Raw genomic sequence first — 19,687 nt, 5'->3', positions numbered from 1 at the left:
CTGGCTAATGGTGTACATATTTGGTGTATTTAATTTCTAATAAGTATCCTTAAAAAATCTTTTTTCTGTTTTTCTTCTTCTGCTGTATGACCCCTACTATCTCTACAAAGACCTATAAGGATTAAAAGCAGCTGTCTTGGATAAGTTGCCTTGAGACCATGCATAGTGGAACAAAAAGATGGAGCCTGGCTTGTTGACACTATAGAGTGCTATGTCTGCCCTGGGCAACTTATTTGCCAAATAAATACAGTCAGGCTACATTGTTTAAGCTACTGTTATCTTGAGTTTTCTCTTAGTCAAAGGTGAGATTAACCTTAAGAGATACTCTAGCAGGAAGTTCTATTTGTAGAGTTCTCTGCCTTCTGTGGTACCCATTTAATTCCCAAGTAAACTTGGCACCATTATCTTGTCAATTCTAAAATTCAGGCTCTTCCAATGAAACATAAAATGCAGAAATGGACCCACAAATGTATGGCCAATTAATCTTCAACAGCAAGAAAGAATATCCAATGGGAAAAAGATAGTCTCTTCAGTAAATGGTATTGGGAAAACTTGACAGCCACATGCAGAAAAATAAACACTTTCTTACACCACAAACTCAAAATGGATGAAAGACCTACATGTAAGACAGGAAACCATAAAAATCCTAGAGGAGAAAACAGGCAACAACCTCTTTGACCTTGGCCGCAACAACTTCTTACTTGACACGTCTCTGAAGGCAAGGGAAACAAAAGCCAAAATGAACTATTGGGACCTCATCAAGATCAAAAGCTTCTGCACAGTAAAGGAAACAATCAGCGAAACTAAAAGGCAACTGATGGAAGGGGAGAAGATATTTGCAAATGACATATCAGATAAAGGGTTAGTGTACAAAATCTGTAAGGAACTCATCAAACTCAACACCCAATAAAACAAATAATCCAGTGAAAAAATGGGCAGAAGACATGAATAGACACTTTTGCACAGAAGACATCCAGATGGTTAACAGACACATGAAAAAATTCTCAATATCACCCATCATCAGGTAAATAAAAATCAAAACCATAATGACATATCACCTCAGACCTGTTTGATGGTAAAATTAACAACACAGGAAATAGTAGATGTTGGCAAGGATATGGAGAAAGTAGAACACTTTTGCACTGCTGGTGGGAATGCAAACTGGCACAGCCACTCTAGAAAACAGGATGGATTTTCCTCAAAAAATTAAAAATAGAACTAGTCTATAATCCAGCAATTACACTACTAGGTAATTATCCAAGAAACACAAAAATGCTGACTTGAAGGGATACATGCACCCCAATGTTAATAACAGTACTATCAATAATACCCAAATTATGGAAAAAGCCCAAATGTCCATCAACTGATAAATGGATAAAGAAGATTTGGTATATATATATATATATATATATATATATATGTGTATATATATATATACACAATGGACTATTATTCAGCAATAAAAACTAATGAAATCTTACCATTTGCAATGATGTGGATGATACTAGAATGTATTATGCTAAGTGAAATAGAGAACGATACATACCATATGATTTCACTCACATGTGGAATTTAAGAAACAAAACAGATGGGCATAGGGAGAAGAAAAGAAAAAATAAAACCAGAGAGGGAGACAAACCATAAGAGATTCTTAAATACAGAGAACAATCTGAGGGTTGCTGGTGGGGTTTTGGGTAGGGAAATGGGCTAAATGGGGGATGGGCATTAAGGAGGGCATTTGTTGGGATGAGAACTGGGTATTACATGTAAGTGATGAATTACTAAATTCTACTCCTGAAACCATTATTACACTGTATGTTACTAACTTGGATTTAAATAAAATTTAAAAAGGATTTAATAAAGAGAAAAAAAATAGAAACTTCCATATAAAGAAAACAAAAACACTCCCAACACTTTTTATCAGTCACAGTTCCATTCATTCTACCTCATAGAATCTTCCAGTAGAGTCAAGCATCAATCTTTGTGAGGCTCAAATTCCAGGAGACACTGTCTGCAGGTCCATGATGAACCCATGGATGCCCATATGATGGCTTGAAGGAGTGGGGAGACTCCTGCTATTTCCTCTCTGATGAGGAAGCAACTAGTTATATTTAGCACTCTTTTTTTGACTGAATACCCAACAAAGAAAGCTCACACTTTCATCTTCATCAATTTCTAGAAATTCATAAATTTCTAGGCTTATTTGGTCAGAAGCTGGGTAGGAGACTAAGGGTAGCAGAAGTGGCGTTCTTTTCTCTTAGCAAGTGATGCATGAGTAATCAATCACCTCTGTTCAGGTTTGGATACCTGTTGCCTGTTGTTCTCATCTCCAGGGTCTCAGCTTATACCCTGAGGTTATGTAGATAGACTCTGAATATTCTAAGAAAAATAGGACCAAAATCAAGACCTTTTGATGTCAGATTTAGACCACTTTCCACAATGTTTCTGATATCAGATGACTGTCACTGAGAAATAACATTAACAGAATGATCTACAGAATGGCCTTCAAACTCCATGTAGTGAGAAACTGAGATCATGAAATTTCACTTGGATTTCCAAGATCAAGTGGAAGAATACAAGCAACTGTTTCTTGCTTAATAAATGTACCAAGACTGGTTTTGCTGTTCTCATCATATTTTAGGAACTTAGTGATGAAACATCCCAGAAGTTTGTGAAGAAATGTGATCTAGGTAGAGATATCATTATGGGAGGCACTGTTTGGTCTGTTTCCTGGATTTCTTCTGAGTAGCATTCTGCTGAAGTTCCCATCAGGCCTGGCATATAAGGGCTCTGGCACTTTATAACAAATATATCCAGACTAGTCCTTCCATATTTTCAGGACTTCTATGATACCCAAAAGTAGTTTCTCCAACTTTATACTTGCGTCATACGATTTATGTTTTTTTCTCTATATAAACTGCTATAAATTATTTAGTAATAATATTTCATGTATCTTAGGAAAAACTTCAGAGTAACAAAAACATCAGAAGTAGTTATTCAGTCATTTTTGAATCACGAAAATTTGACTTTGACAGATTTTAATAAGAATATATTCAACTATTCTCATTTTATTTTACTTGATTAAGAAAAACTACTTAAAATTTTGTGTGTTGTCTTTATTAGATAACTTATACAAATTTAAACAAAACAAATTTTTCTAATCTTAGTCCATTTCTACACTGAAGTATTATGGACCAATTTCATAACCATATTATGATTTAAATGTGAAGTTGATGTCACTAAATTTTTAGAATATTCTGGAGGCGAATGTGAGGTGTCTAGCAAGAAAGAGAAAACAAAAAACAGGAATGGATTTAAATACTGAAATGCACAAGAAGGGACGAAATTCAGCCATATGAACAGCATTTCCTACTATTGACAGCTTTGTATATGAATTCTGTAATGAGAGTTATGTGAAAGAAAACAGGTCAGTAATCAAATAATACAAACAGACATTATGAATAGATTAGATATTATACATACTTAAAGGATGAAAGCAGTGTGTGTCATCCTAAGGTTTAGCAATAGTAGAACACCATTCACAAGATGCTGTCTTAGTCTCTGGAGCCTTGCATTTCAATAGATAGGTGATGGGAGGGGAAGGGGACACTCAGGTGGTCTCTTGGCAACATAAAAAGGGCCCAAATGCCCTTTGTAGCAGAGACACATCTGGATTTCAGTAGCCCTATCCCAAAGCTACACTATTACAATACAACTTGTATGTATTTACACTTCAAGCCATTCCAAACCAATAAACAGCCTTGCAGCCACCAACCGAAATTGCAAAGTTGTTATTAAGAAGGATTGCTCAAAATCTTTCATGTTTGTTCCTGATCAGTTCTGTTCTCATCCCCAGTTCTCAGCCATAACATCAAACTATTGAACTTCTGGATTTTCCCAAAGACCCTGATTTGAATTGCCTCATGCCATGCCCTTTGCTGCCCCATGATGTTTCAAATAGGAACTTTCATTGTACTTCTGATCACAGGAAACTTAAATAAGGATATTAACCATTTGACAGTGCCCTGGCCAGGGCAAATTAATCCTACCTCCACCTCCTACCCTCCCATACCTTAATATGTTGGAAAATGACTGCTTAGGATTTACTTAAGGATACTCATTATTGGGGTTCAATATACATATTTGTATATTGTTTTCTAATGCAAATTTTCTCAAGAGACACATGTTGATGTTTCTGGCACTGTGTTGAAAACACACACAAACATTTGGAAATATCTCATGTCCTATAAATTCAACGGGAAACAAATTAACTTGCCATAATTATATATAAATAATTCTTTGGATAGTTTGTTATGCTATAATATGGGATAATTATGCATTAGTGCATCAGCCCTAAATGATAGTCATAACAGCCTGCCCTAACACATGACAAGCTGACAAATTTGTACTTGAAAAATGTTAAATTATTAAAATTTTAAAATTATATGTATATTAAATTATATATAAATTATAAAAATATTAAAATATTAAACATTAGAGTTATCCTTTTATGAAACTTATAATGTCATTCTTTAAAAAAATTTTTTAATGTTTATTTATTTTTGAGAGAGAGAAAGAGAGGAAGAGCGTGAGTAGGGGAGGGGCAGAGAGAGAGGAAGACACAGAATCTGAAGCAGGCTCCAGGTTCTGAGCTGTCAGCACAGAAACCCACACAGGGCTTGAACTCACAAACCACAAGATCATGCCTGAGCCAAAGTCGACCGCTTAACCGACTGAGCCACCCAGATGTCCCAAAACTTATAATGTCATTTTGATGGTAAGTTTAGCATTCTTAAATAGGAGAAATATTGCTAATTTTCTAATTTAGTTTTCTTACTTTATACAAACACTACAAAGAGTCATGGTAGGCATGGGTGTGGAAAGGAAGGATAAACTAGCTACTACTCTCTTCCCAAAGGTTGGGAGTATGATAGAATTTTTGGTAAATATATATAATTGAAATAACATTTTCTTTCTAATGTACATAATATATTAACATATTAACATTTGACTCATATCCCAAATGGACAGACTACACCAAAGAAATATCCAATCACTGTTCTAAAGTAGGTTACTCTCAAGTGAGGGAAGTGGAATGGTGTATATAAAATCAAGAAACAGGGTAACTAGTCACTTTTACAAGTAAGTAACTTAACCAAATGCTGCAACAACTTTGAGCTAAGTTATAATGGGAGATTCTCTGGTATTGCAAGCCCACAGTTAGGGCTTTGGATTTAGTTTGAAAGACATATATTTTCACTTGCAAAGTAACTCCATCTCCAAAGAAAGACATAACTTAAAAAAAATCACTTATGTAAGAAAGTGGTCCAGGTTCATTTTTCTGCATGCTGCTGTCCAGTTTTCCCAGCACCACTTGCTGAAGAGACTGTCTTTATTCCATTGGATATTCTTTCCTGCTTTGTCAAAGATGAGTTGCCCATACGTTTGTGGGTCCATTTCTGGGTTCTCTATTCTGTTCCATTGATCTGAGTGTCTGTTCTTATGCCAGTACCATACTATATTGATGATTACAGCTTTGTAGTATAGCTTGAAGTCTGGGATTGTGATGCCTCCTGCTTTGGTTTTCTTTTTCAAGATTGCTTTGGCTATTCAGGGTCTTTTCTGGTTCCATACAAGTTTTAGGATTATTTGTTCTAGCTCTGTGAAGAATGCTGGTGTTACTTTGATAGGGATTGCATTGAATATGTAGATTGCTTTGGGTAGTACCAACATTTTAACAATATTTCTTCTTCCTATCCAGGAGCATGGAATCTTTATCCATTTCTTCGTGTCTTCTTAAATTTCTTGCATCAGCTTTCTATAGTTTTCAGTGTATAGATTTTTCACCTGTTTGGTTAGATTTATTCCTAGGTATTTTATGGTTTTTGGTGCAACTGTAAATGGGATCAAATCCTGATTTCTCTGTCACTTCATTGTTGGTGTATAGGAATGCAACCGATTTCTGTGTGTTGATTTTATATCCTGCAACTTTGCTGAATTCATGAATCAGTTATAGCAGTTTTTTGGTGGAATCTTTTGGGTTTTCCATATAGAGTATCATGTCATCTGCAAAGAGTGAAAGTTTTACCTCCTCCTGGCCGATTTGGATGCCTTTTATTTCTTTGTGTGGTCTGATTGCAGAGGCTAAGACTTCCAATACTATGTTGAATAACAGTGGTGAGAGTGGACATCCCTGTCTTGCTCCTGACCTTAGGGGGAAAGCTGTCAGTTTTTCCCCATTGAGGATGATATTAGCATTGGGTCGTTCATATATGGCTTTTATGATCTCGAGGTATGCTCCTTCTATCCCTACTTTCTTGAGAGTTTTTATCAAGAAAGGATGCTGTATTTTGTCAAATGCTTTCTCTGCATCTATTGAGAGGATCATATGGTTCTTGTCCTTTCTTTTATTGATGTGATGAATCACGTTAATTGTTTTGTGGATATTGAACCAGCCCTGCATCCCAGGTATAAATCCCACTTGGTCGTGGTGAATAATTTTTTTAATGTATTGTTGGATCTGGTTGGCTAATATCTTGTTGAGGATCTTTACATCCATGTTCATCAGGGAAATTGGTCTATGGTTCTGCTTTTTAGTGTGGTCTCTGTCTGGTTTTGGAATCAAGGTAATGCTGGCTTCATAGAAAGAGTTTGGAAGTTTTCCTTCCATTTCTATTTTTTGGAACAGCTTCAAGAGAATAGGTGTTAACTCTTCCTTGAATGTTTGGTAGAATTTCCCTGGAAAGCCATCTGGCCCTGGACTCTTGTTTTTTGCAGGTTTTTTATAACTAATTCAATTTCCTTACTGGTTATGGGTCTGTTCAAATTTTCTATTTCTTCCTGTTTCAATTTTGGTAGTGTATATGTTTCTAGGATTTGTTCATTTCTTCCAGATTTCCCATTTAATTGGCCTATAATTGCTCATAATATTCTCTTATTATTGTTTTTATATCTGTTGTGTTGGTTGTGATTTCTCCTCTTTCATTCTTGATTTTACTTATTTGGGTCCTTTCCTTTTTCCTCTTGATCAAACTGGCTAGTGGTTTATCAATTTTGTTAATTCTTTCAAACAACCAGCTGGTTTCTCGACCACTTTCTTACACCATACACAAAAATAAACTCAAAATGGATGAAAGACCTCAATGTAAGACAGGAAGCCATCAAAATTCTCTAGAAGAAAGCAGGCAAAAACCTCTTTGATCTTGCCCACAGCAATTTCTTACTCAATATGTCTCTGGAGGCAAGGGAAACAAAAACAAAAATGAGCTACTGGGACCTCATCAAAATAAAAAGCTTCTGCACAGCAAAGGAAATAATCAGCAAATCTAAAAGGCAACCTACAGAATGGAAGAAGAGATTGGCAAATGACATATCAGATAAAGGATTAGTATCCAAAATCTACAAAGAACTTATCAAACTCAACACCCAAAAAACAAATAATCCAGTGAAGAAATGGGCAAAAGACACGAATAGACACTTCTTCAAAGAAGACATCCAGATGGCCAACTGACACATGAAAAAATGCTCCACATCACTCATCATCAGGGAAATACAAATCAAAACCACAATGAGATACCACCTGACACCTGTCAGAATGGGTAACATTAACAACTCAGGCAACAACAGATGTTGGCGAGGATGCGGAGAAAGAGGATCTCTTTTGCATTGTTGGTGGGAATGCAAGCTGGTGCAGCCACTCTGAAAACAGTATGGAAGTTCCTTAAAAAACTAAAAATAGAACTACCCTATGACCCAGCAATTGCACTACTAGGCATTTATCCAAGGGATACAGGTGTGCTGTTTCAAAGGGACACATGCACCCCCATGTTTATAGCAGCACTATCAACAATAGCCAAAGTATGTAAAAAGCCCAAATGTCCATCGATGGATGAATGGATAAAGAAGATGTGGTATATATATACAGTGGAGTATTACTCGGCAATCAAAAAGAATGAAATCTTGCCATTTGCAACTACATGGATGGAACTGGAGGGTATTGTGCTAAGTGAAATTAGTCAGTCAGAGAAAAACAAAAATCATATGACTTCACTCATATGAAGACTTTAGAGACAAAACAGATGAACATAAGGGAAGGGAAACAAAAATAATATAAAAACAGGGAGGAGGACAAAACAAAAGAGACTCATAAATATGGAGAACAAACTGAGGGTTGCTGGAGGGGTTGTGGGAGGGGGGGAGGGCTAAATGGGTAAGGGGCATTTAAGGAATCTACTCCTGAAATCATTGCTTCACTATATAGTAACTAATTTGGATGTAAATTTTAAAAAATAAAAAATAAAGTTAAATTACAAAAAAAATCACTTATAAGTATAAAAAATAAGAGGAAAAGAATCAATTGTTGGCTTATTTTTCTTATAGATACTCCCTCTTAAGAAACTGAATAAAAATGAAAATACACTGGCAAGAGCTGAACCAATGTGAGTATATGCTCTTGAATGACTTTGACCTTGGTCAAGTGGAATGACTTCTTTGATACTTAGGCTTCTTATCTGTTAAAAGAGAAAATGGCTCTGATTTAATGAACTGATATTTAATAAAATTTCCTACAGTAGCTAAGAAATACCAGATATTTCTCTTCCCTCCCTGCATACCTCCATTGTATCAATACTTGTTTATATGTTGGTCTTCTCTGCTCGACAACGCACGTGCCTGGAGATCAGGTGTTGCATTGTATAAACATCTGAAGAGACTGTGTAATTTCTGGCACATAAGAAGACCTTAATAAATACTAGTTTGTTAAGTTAGTGATTCATATAGCACAGAAGTTAAAATTTCACAAAAGTCAATATGTAAAATTTCACGAAAGACAATACAAAAGAGTCGTATTTCACATTTGTTAAAAGTAGTAAAGCAAAATACCTATTCAACTGCATATATGCCAATTTTATGAAATTAAATCTTTTTTTTAAGTTAGTTAATATAAAACTATAGTTGAACTCTTTTTTTTTCATGGTATTTCTAAGAATTTGTTCAAGAGGGGTGTTTTCAGTGGTGGGCACATAAAGATAACAACCTTTTGGATCTCCTAGTAGTTTTTATACTGTTAATCTTACTCAGTGATACACATATAAAAAGGCAAATGACAATAGCATAAGCAGCATTATGTTAGACATCTCTGTGCCTTGCAACTGGCCCAAATAAGAATATATCACTGTGAGAGTAAGAATGATTCACATATTTAGACAAATAAATAATTCTCAGTTATATATATATTGTTTATATAGATTTTAAAATACAACGAAGGGATTCCTGGGTGACTCAGTTGGTTGTGTCTGATTCTTGATTTCAGAACAAGTAAGTGATGATCTCAGGGTTATGAGATCCCATAACCATATATTGAGCCCCACATCGGGCTCCACACCTAGTGTTAAGATTTTCTCTCTCCCTCTGCCACTCTCCACTGCTTATGCTCTATCTCTCTAAAATTAAAAAAATAAATAAATATCATGAAGAAAAATACATGAACATCCTTATGATGGGAACAATTTGAGCAGAAAGTAAACAGGAATGTGTACAAGCAGACCTGTGTCATCTCAGCTCCTAGGATTTGAGTTGAAGCCACACCTGTCTGTGATATAATCCAGTTCATGTACAAATCTAAGAAATCATACACATAATTATAAAAACAAATTGAAAGAAGATAACTATGAGGCATCTTAAAAAAGAGTATTAGCTCAAGAGAAGAGAATTTAACATTCAAGAAATACTTTCATTGTTTAGTGATATCTATGTAAAGTTCTAATTCCTAGGAATACAATAGTAAATGAAATAGCTAGGTTCCCTGCCATAATTTGTCTCAGATTGTAGGAACCAAAATCTCTAGATCATTGAAAGATTCTTTTGTCTATGGGTTATGTGTTATGAAAGAAAAACAAGCACGGGTTTAAAAGAATGAGAGGGAGAATTAAAAAAAAAGGAATGCTTGGGATAAAAAGCAGACAGCTGGGTTTAAAACTTTGATGGTAAATGTGATAATTGGAAATCTAGGGGAACCCAATAAATATCACCCTTCTCTTCCTGACTTCAAAGCCAACTGAAGGCTAACACAAACAAGCAAACAGATGAGGAGCCATTATATTAGCTTCATTAAAGATAAAAGAGAGCACTACTTGTATCTGCAATTTAGTAAACTTACACACAACGAAAGACACTAATAATCCAACTAAAATGATCCAACCAGGGTTTTGCCTGGAACTAAAGGAGTTCTTGGGATATGGGACATTGAGTACTACAACTAGCATTCAACTGAGCTGACCTGTACTTTCAGGTGCATGGTGCATGGATGCTCCTGTGACCACCTTAGGGTGGGGGTTTGAAAGTATCACTGTTCTTCATAACATAGCTTCGCTTTGAAGAATCTCAGCTGAGTATAATCCTCTGAGGCAGGATGTTCTGGGAAAGCGTTTAGTCTCTGATCAAGTTTTCTTATCAGGTAGCATATAATACATTCACTCTTTATGACAACTTATTGTGTATGTGTGGGTTTTTTTTTTTGTAGAATAACTTTTTGTTCATATAATATAAACTTTTATTTAGAATAAGATATTTACTCTTTTAACCTGATTCTTGTCTGTTTCTCCCCTCCTCTCCACTAGGCTGAAGGTCCCACAAAGAGAGGGATCATAACTGGTCACCATTGATTACCATGGTATCCGGCATGGAACAGGCACCTAATAAATATGTGTTAATAACACACGAATGAAATAATATATAGAACTGAATCATACAGGGAAGGACTGTGGATGAAAATTCATTACTTCATCAAGTCAATTTTGACCAGGACTTAGACTCTGGGTCAGCTGCTATGTTCTAGTTATTCCCCAGACTCAACTAAAACCTGGGATTACAAGAAATGCTCCAATTTTACTGTTATTTTTGTTCCACTATTCAGGAAGGGGCAGAATCTAAATCTCTACTAGTCTTGTTCACCAAGCTATACAAAAAAGAAGAAATGAAAGAAATATTTGGCACACTAAATGTCCTCTGTAAGAGATATTTTTTAGTTATAAAATGGAAATAAAATCAGTAGGATAGTATGTTAAATAATACAATTAAAGTAATTAGCCCAATGCTGGGGAAGATAAATACCTAATAAGCAATTAGTGTTATTAATAAAAGCAGCAAACAATTTGACTTGAATGACTTTTTTTTAAGTTTCTACTGCAAAATGTGAGAGTCTCCAAGTTTATAGAGGCTGTATTATACTTTTTCAGAGATTTTTGATGCATTCATCCATACATTCAAAAATCTTTATTGAATATTTATACATGATAATCCCTTTTATTTTTCTTGGCACTGGAGAGAACAATGATCAAAGAAGACAGAATTGCTGCCCTCATGGACCTATTAACCTAATGACTCCTGACTTAATATAAATTTTGCATCTTAAATAATAAAGAGAAGATTGCAGGAAAAGCTATAATAACTACAAATGTAACAATTTAAGCAAGGAGGATGAACTAAAGAAAATAGCCAACAAATTTTAATAAACTGATTGATAGCATGATGGAAGTTTGAGGTTCACAACAGTAGAAACTACATAAAGGTGAGGACAGTGCTTTTAAAATATGCATGTACAATAAATTCCTTTTGTAAAGTGGTCATACTCTTTCTATACCATTAACATTTGTGCATTTACTTTTAAGTGTTCTGTTCAAGTAAGGGATGTGAGCTAGAAAAATATCAGCATGGTAGAACCTAGGTCTCAACCAAACCCTTCTGTAAATCAAAGTGTACTGTTAGCCAAGCTATACATTTTGCCTGAACATCGATGCCTGAACATCAATTTTTCTCTTAAATAAAAAGAGGAAATTCATTTAAGCTATAAAATTTAGTTTCCAAATCAGGGACATAATGTATAATTCAATATTGTTTTAATCACCCCACAGAGGAGGAATGGACCCTCATTCCCAAACTTGGTTCAGCTTTTCAACCTGATGAAGCCACTCTTGAGCCAAGAGTGTACTGAAAGGTTTATTACAAAGTGGGCATTTCTGGGGACAGTGTGCTTGTCTCTCAAATAGGCTTGAAAATGGCTGAGAGGGGAGAAAGGAGAAACTTGTTTGGGGTTTTATGGTAGTTACAGGGTGGAGCTAGAATGACAATTCCCTTGTGGACCAACATTTTAAAGTTTGAATTTCTCACATGTGCCAAAGCAGGGAGCACCTGGACTTCCTTAACTTGCTCAGGTGTGGGGCAATATGGCGATACTTGAAAGCTGTTAGCAGTCAGACATCAAAAATGGAGTCGGATTCTTTAATACAAGCCTACAGACCAGAGACTTCTCTTCATCAACGCCAAACCTAGCCACCTTCTAGACTTCTTCCTGAGGTTATTGAAATTTATTCATAGAGTGTTGCCGAACGCTCAGGCCCTTTAACAACCTAATGATTTATTCATTTCATGCTTTTTATTTAAAAAAATGGCAGTACAGCTGATTCCTTAAGGTATATGTTTAGGTGTCCTGTTCTTGAATTTATGTGTACACTTGAAGGTCCAAAAATATAAAACATATACACAAGTACTTAAAAATGGGTTAGCTCAGCTGAAAAGTCAGCAACTTTTGACAGTGGTTAGCATTGCAAAAGCTCTCTCTGCCTGATAAGACATGGTTAAAAATATTTTTTATTTTTTAAAAATAATTTTTTTATTTTTTAAAAAATTGTAATTTTCTTAAATTTAAAAGTATTTCTAATATTTTGAAAATAAAACTCCTTGTATAGACATAGAAATCAGGCCACTTTGTATGCTGAGACTCTCCCTTGCACGTGGCATACTCAGAGGCACATGTTCTCTAGAAACAGATAATCATAAACATCTGTCTTTTCAGTGGTATTTTTTTCACCATAATACATGAAGAGACTATTCCATGGAGTTCTATGGATAAAGAAATGAATTTTTACATGCATTGTTGGAATCCTTGGTTTAATAAAAGCTTAGCAAAGTGTGGAAAATATGTAAAATATGTTGATTTACTATCTCTTAGAGAATTTCTAAGGAAGTATTCATAAACTTGACTGCCTTTAAAAACAAAATGAAATCCTTCTATAAGTCTATAGTTTGATATATTCCCACTTAACTTTTTTCTTCTTTTTTTAGGCACATCATGGCTGTGAGCCTAATTCACTTATTAAGAGGCCTATTGAAAACAAACTGTGGGTATTCTGATACTTACGTCGGAAGTTCTCAAGTCTTCTTGTATGGAGACTAAAAATTTGACTGTTAGTCCACAGGGATGTGCTAAGAACAATTCTACTCAGAAACAACCAGAGACTTGCCCAGTCTGTGGGTGTGAGCCACACAACAAGAGTTTCTCAGAGCTATAGTTCCAGGCTCAGGAGCATTCAGGTCAACAGGCCACACAGTTTTCCACAATCTGGAGATTACATTTTTTTTCTCATAGAAACCCAGAAATTGAGTTCTCATAAGTCTTGTCATCTATATTGTCAAATGTATTCAGACAATTGACACAATGTGCTGACTACAGGTTTTAACTAAACACAAAGAACACATCCACATTTGTGTCTGAAAAATTATTTCCAGCTGTCTTTTTAAAAACTGGCCAGTACTTGATATTCCTGTTCTTAGAATTTCTTAAACCAGTGTATTACATTCATTACCTCAGGATAATCGAATGTCTTAAATGGGATTTCAATTACTTTGAAGGTTAGTATTTGTTACAGTATTTCTCATCTTGTTATATTCATTAAGAGTTTAAGGTGATATAACAAAGGATACATTCAATAAAATTGCCAATATAAAAATACTATGAGGGGGAAAATATCAAACACTTAGGTCAATATAGTTATTGCAATTGATACTAAGTGTGTCTCTGAGTTCTCTGGCAGTTAGAGCTAAAATGAAATATTTTAAATTTAATTGCTTGAATAAGCAAATTTGTTTCAGTAATCAGTATAGAAGATAATTTACTTAGAAATGAATTTTATCCTTATAAAGTATAGTTTTTATATTTACAACTCTCTATATATGTATAAATATATATTTGTATATATAAAGTGAAATATATTATAATACATTATATTGGTTTTATAAATAGAATTACTGAACTATTATTTTAACCCTTAAGAATATTATGCCAAACATAGCCTGAAGGTATATTTTCATGAAGGCATTTCTGTGAAGATATGGGAAAAAGAGCAGACAGGTCATTGGTTAGGGTACTGACATATACACATATACATATACATATACATATACATATACATACAAATACACATACACATATATACAGACTCTGTGTTCTACAGTGATAGAGAACTATAAATCATACTACTCATATTAGAGATTGGTCTTCTGGAATAGGGTCTCCTGGATGCTTTCAAAATGTAGTTTGCTACATTTTGATTTAGAATCTCTGAGGACAGAACCCTCCACTTGACATTTTGGGGTCATTTTTAGATTAAATTATATTTTGCAACAGTAAAATTAACTTTTTTAGTGGAAAGTTCTGGGAGTATTGACAAATAAAATCCACATATTGAGCAAGTACTTCAGGTGATTCTTTTATCCATTAAATTTGATCACCATTGATTCCATCATTGGTTCTCAAACTTCACTGTGCATCGGAATCACAGGGAGGCTTATTAATACACAACCCTGGGATGCCGGGGTGGCTCAGTCGGTTAAGGGTCTAACTCTTAGTTTCAGCTCAGGTCATGATCTCGCTGTTCGTAGACTAACAGCTGCAGGAGCCTTCTTGGGATTTTCTCCCTCTTGCCCACCACTTGCCCTCTATCTCTGTCTCTCAAAATAAATAAATATTTTTAAAAAAGACACAACCCTGCTGTTGTCCACCCCCATTACTTTTTTTTTTTTTTAAGGTTATTTAGTTTGAGAGAGAATCCCGAGCAGACTCTGCACTGTCAGTGAAGAGCTCTATGCAGGGCTCAAACTCATGAACCATGAGATCACGACCTGAGCCAAAATTGAGTCAGACGCTTAACTGACTAAGCCACCCAGGCACTCTCTCCACCCCCATCATTTCTGATTAAGCAGCTCTGGGAAAGAGGCTGCAAATTTGCATTTTGGACAGGTTCCAGGTGCTGCAACTGCTGCTGCTGCTTCTCTAGGAGCCACACTGAGAACCACTGGCTGAGAGCAGTAGTTCTGAACCTTCGCTGTACATCACAGTCACCCAGGGAATTTTGCCAAAAAATGTGGATACCTAAGCTGAAAGAAACTCTTTAGAGATTCTGACTTCATTGGTCCGTAGTAGATCTCAGACATACAGTTTTACATGAACTCCTCCGGCGATTTTAACATGCAGCCAAGGCCAAGAACCACTGTCATAGTGGAAAAAAAAATGGATATCTTTCCTTTTAGTCAGTTTGTCCAGAGTATACATTGGCTGGACTTTTGAGAAGAACCAAAGTCAAGAGTACTGATACGCCTGTTACAAGGTATTGCATTGAAAGTGTTCATTTTAGTGTATTTATTCAAAAAAATCTTACTGCCTCCATTATATTGAGAAGGTAATTAAAACATAATGCTATTAATTGAAACTCCAAAGAATATAAAATTAATAAGCGGAGGCATTTCTCTCTGTTTCTATAACCCATAGTTCATGATTCATACTTTGAATATCAGGCAGTCCTGGGGGAAAATTATATTTTCTTGTAAAAATCAAGGATTTGACTTGTCTTATTCCCCATATACCAGTTTTACAATGTCGTGGACTGCTAACGTACCTCTGAGGAAAACTTTGGATCTATTCAAGCACTGATAAAATACTAGTTTTCACCCCACAGTTATTCACCATTAATCTTGAGAGAAATTATTCGAGCTGGAAAAAATGGAAGAGGAGATGTTATAATTCAACCATCTGGGCCATAGTATTGCTCCAGTGGGATAACTGATTTTGAATAATATTGCATTCAGATGAGCAGGCCAAGGAGTAATGACTCCCTAATAGTTAGGAGCAAAGTCTGAGCTGTTCTCTGGGGTAGCTTCTTCAGTGGAAGAACAAGCTCTTAGGATCTGTTCTTTCCAACATTACTTTTTTGGTGACAAGATAAAAACATTAACATGTGAAAAATTCACAGCCTCTTTCCCTTTTCCCAAACATTACGCATTTTATTTATTTCCCCTCCACTTACTCTTAATTCACATGCCCACACCGATGTTAGTTCTACCTTAACTACTTTATTTTAATTATACAAACCAAAGTAAATTAGAGGGCAAATGGAGGTAGTTCTATTGGGAGAGGAGAGATTGCAGCAGGGTAGACGCAAACACACACACACACACACACACACACACACACGAGAAATAAAACTTCCTTGGGCCTATTGTTTGCATTAATGGCCTTGATTCTTCTCTACTATCTACATTACAAGGAGGCTCATTGCATTTAACTCTTCCACTCTGAATTTTCATTCTTCCAGGTGACATGTTCTGGCCAAAAAGATGTTACCATATGTAATGAAAACAGAGACTTGAAAAGTGCAATTAGCTTAATATTTCTTGCCTTCTCTCATCACCATGCAAAGAACATGTCTGAGTGAGACTGTTAAAGGATGAGACACATGTAACAAACCCAAATGCCCTCAGCCATACCAATCCAGATCATTCTAGATCAATCAATAGCCAGCTAATTCCAGCATGTGAATAAGCCTGGCTAAACTCAGCAGAGCTGCCTCATTGACCTATAAGGGACGACAGATGCATAGGTGAACCCAGCACAAATCAATGAAGCCTTCAGTTTTGTGAGCTAAAAAGGGTTTATTGTTTATATGCCTGGGGTTTGCTGTGTTGCTTTGCAACATTATCATAACAATAGATACCCGATACACAGCTTGAGCATCTAAATTTAAGGCAATTTAAGGGGAGATAGACCAGAGTTGGGGAAAGATTTTGGGCTAGCTGTTATTAGAGAGAACAGGCAAAAGAAAGTGATTTTCAAAAAAATTTGATGTGTGTTTTAAATGAAATACCCTTGAGCATTAAGACTTTAATTAAATTTTACATTTCTTTCCAGTTAATTTTGATTGTCCTATTTGAATTGTATTGAATATAACTTACACTGAGCCTGGTGTCACCATTACAAGAAGCAGACCAAAACTTATGGGTTATATTTCATACAAGTTTATGGAACAAGAAAAATATTCAGGAAACTTCAGTCCAGGCTAAGGTTATAGTCAAGATACTTGGAATACCTAGAAACTAGGCATATCATCATCATCTATTGGCTTCAAATCCTGTTATAGATTACTCCAGAAAGAGAAGCAGAATGATATGAGAATGCACGTTAGAAAAATCTATTTGTGCTTAATGAATTGGAATAATAGAACTCTAAATTACTCATAGAATATGTTATGCCCAGAATTCGTGATCCCCAAAGACCGCCAGGGAGCCGAGTCCGATGCAAAAGCAAAAGAGCCTTTATTCGAGCTAGGTCGAGCTCAATCCCCTACCTGCACTGACGCAGCGGTGAGATACCAGGGAGAGAGAGCGAGTTTCAAAAGCACAAAGGTTTTATAGGGGTCTAGGGGGAGTTGGTGAGGTAATGGCTGTGGCCTCAGCTGATTGGCTGGGGAAGGGTCGGAGTCCTGTTACGCAGGTCGCTGGGTGTGTTTTGATCAGGAAGTTTGAATGGGTGAGCTGGAGGTTACTCAAGGGGAGGAGGCGTGGTCTAGGTGAAGGACAAAGATGGAACAAGATGGAGTCGGCCGGCGTAGGCCCGCCCTTTCAAATTTTTAATGAAATAACCTAAAATGAGAATAAATCTGCTGGATTCTTAGGTCTTTAAGTCAAAACAATGTTTGTAAAGTATTTGTAAGTGGGTTGCTGCTAATGAAGAAAGCATACCAGTTGATATTCTGTAAGTATCATAATTATCTCTCATTTGAACTGAGATATTTAATAAGTATTTGGACAAATTATGCAAAATGATCCCAATGATTTTGACAAATAGAAACAGTTTTCTAGGGAGAAAGTTTTCTAAAAGTTTTCTTAAAAGAAATAAAGGGGGGCGCCTGGGTGGCGCAGTCGGTTAAGCGTCCGACTTCAGCCAGGTCACGATCTCGCGGTCCGTGAGTTCGAGCCCCGCGTCAGGCTCTGGGCTGATGGCTCGGAGCCTGGAGCCTGTTTCTGATTCTGTGTCTCCCTCTCTCTCTGCCCCTCCCCCGTTCATGCTCTGTCACTCTCTGTCCCAAAAATTAAAAAAAAAAAAAAAAAGTTGAAAAAAAAAAATTAAAAAAAAAAAAAAAAAAAAAGAAATAAAGGGAAGGTGTGCCTGGGTAACTCAGTCAGTTAAGCATCCCACTCTTGATTTCAGCTCAGGTCATAATCTCACGGTTCAGAGGATCGAGCTCCGCAGTGGGCTCTGTGCTGATAGCGTGGAGCCTGCTCGGGATTCTCTCTCTTTCACTTGGCCCCTCTCCCCAACTCGTTCTCTCTCTCTCAAAATAAATAAACATTTTTCAAAAAAAGAAATAAAGGGAAAAGCAATCATTGCCATTTTCACCTTTCAAGCTGAAACAAGATGAACTCAGGTCTGAGAGATGTAATTGGCACCGTAGCCAAGCACTGATGAATGGGAGAATAAGTTATATACTATTTCTTAAAGATAATTTGACAACTCTTAAAAATTAATCAGCAATGATTAAATAAATATGGTGCATCTATATTATGAAATATGCTTTAGAATTCAGATCATGACTTTAAGTAAATTTAATGATTAGCAAAAACTAACAGTATAGAATTAAGGACAAAGAGAAATTAAAAAAAAACACCTACAAAAATAAATAAATAAATAAAATAAAAAATAAAAAAACACCTACAATATGAATTGTATGACATAAGTATATATAAATTTGACAGTTTTACATTTACTCTTGTTATTTTTATTTTTTATTAATTAAATCAATCTAATTCTAATCCTCACTTCCTGTGACAGCAATAAATTCTAGATCTCCTGTTTTGCATGGCTCCTTCCTCCTTCCTTGGTTCAGATTCCAATGCCAATCACCTTAAAACTTGTGAGAAAATAAGAAGAGTCGCTTGCAATCAAAACATAATGACCATTATCAGCATTCTTATTAAATAATGATACTGTCAATTACTGTATCTGACAATGTGGTCTAGACAGGCTGTGTAGATGATTTTCTCTCATCTGACCACAGGTTAACCTTTCAACCCTCACCATTTCTGTAAGTCCATAGCCTTAGTAGCAAATTTGTACAGGCATTTATGTAACCATCTTCTTACAAGGTCTTGCTAGCTCTGTGTTGTAGAGACCCTGAGATACAAAACTATAGGGGACATTTTCGCTCTCTGTGCTATGTATATAGAAACTCCTGGAATGATACAATATAGCAGATCTGTCCATGCTACTCTGTGTGAATAGGGCAGAGTCTCTACCTTTCCAAGAAACCAGAAACTCTAGTCTATCTCTCCCAATACTGGGGAAGTGATTCTCCAGCGATGTGTCAATTCCTCTGCCCTCTTAAAACAATAGCATCAAATCACCTCTTCTTTGAGGAAATCTGACCAAATCCTTTGGTGGACAAAAGCTTTCAGAACAAAGCCATGCTCTGGGTCTATCTGCATGTGTGTGCAGAAGGTTGTCTCTAGAACAATCTTCCCCTACTTGTCCAGAACACACATTTAGAAAGAAGTGCTATCAGTACATCTAAGTAAATGTAGC

This window comes from Lynx canadensis, chromosome B2 (assembly GCF_007474595.2).
Source record: "Lynx canadensis isolate LIC74 chromosome B2, mLynCan4.pri.v2, whole genome shotgun sequence".
Lineage (NCBI taxonomy): Eukaryota > Metazoa > Chordata > Mammalia > Carnivora > Felidae > Lynx > Lynx canadensis.
The sequence above is the reverse complement of the archived record's forward strand: the minus strand, read 5'-3'. Positions refer to the sequence as shown.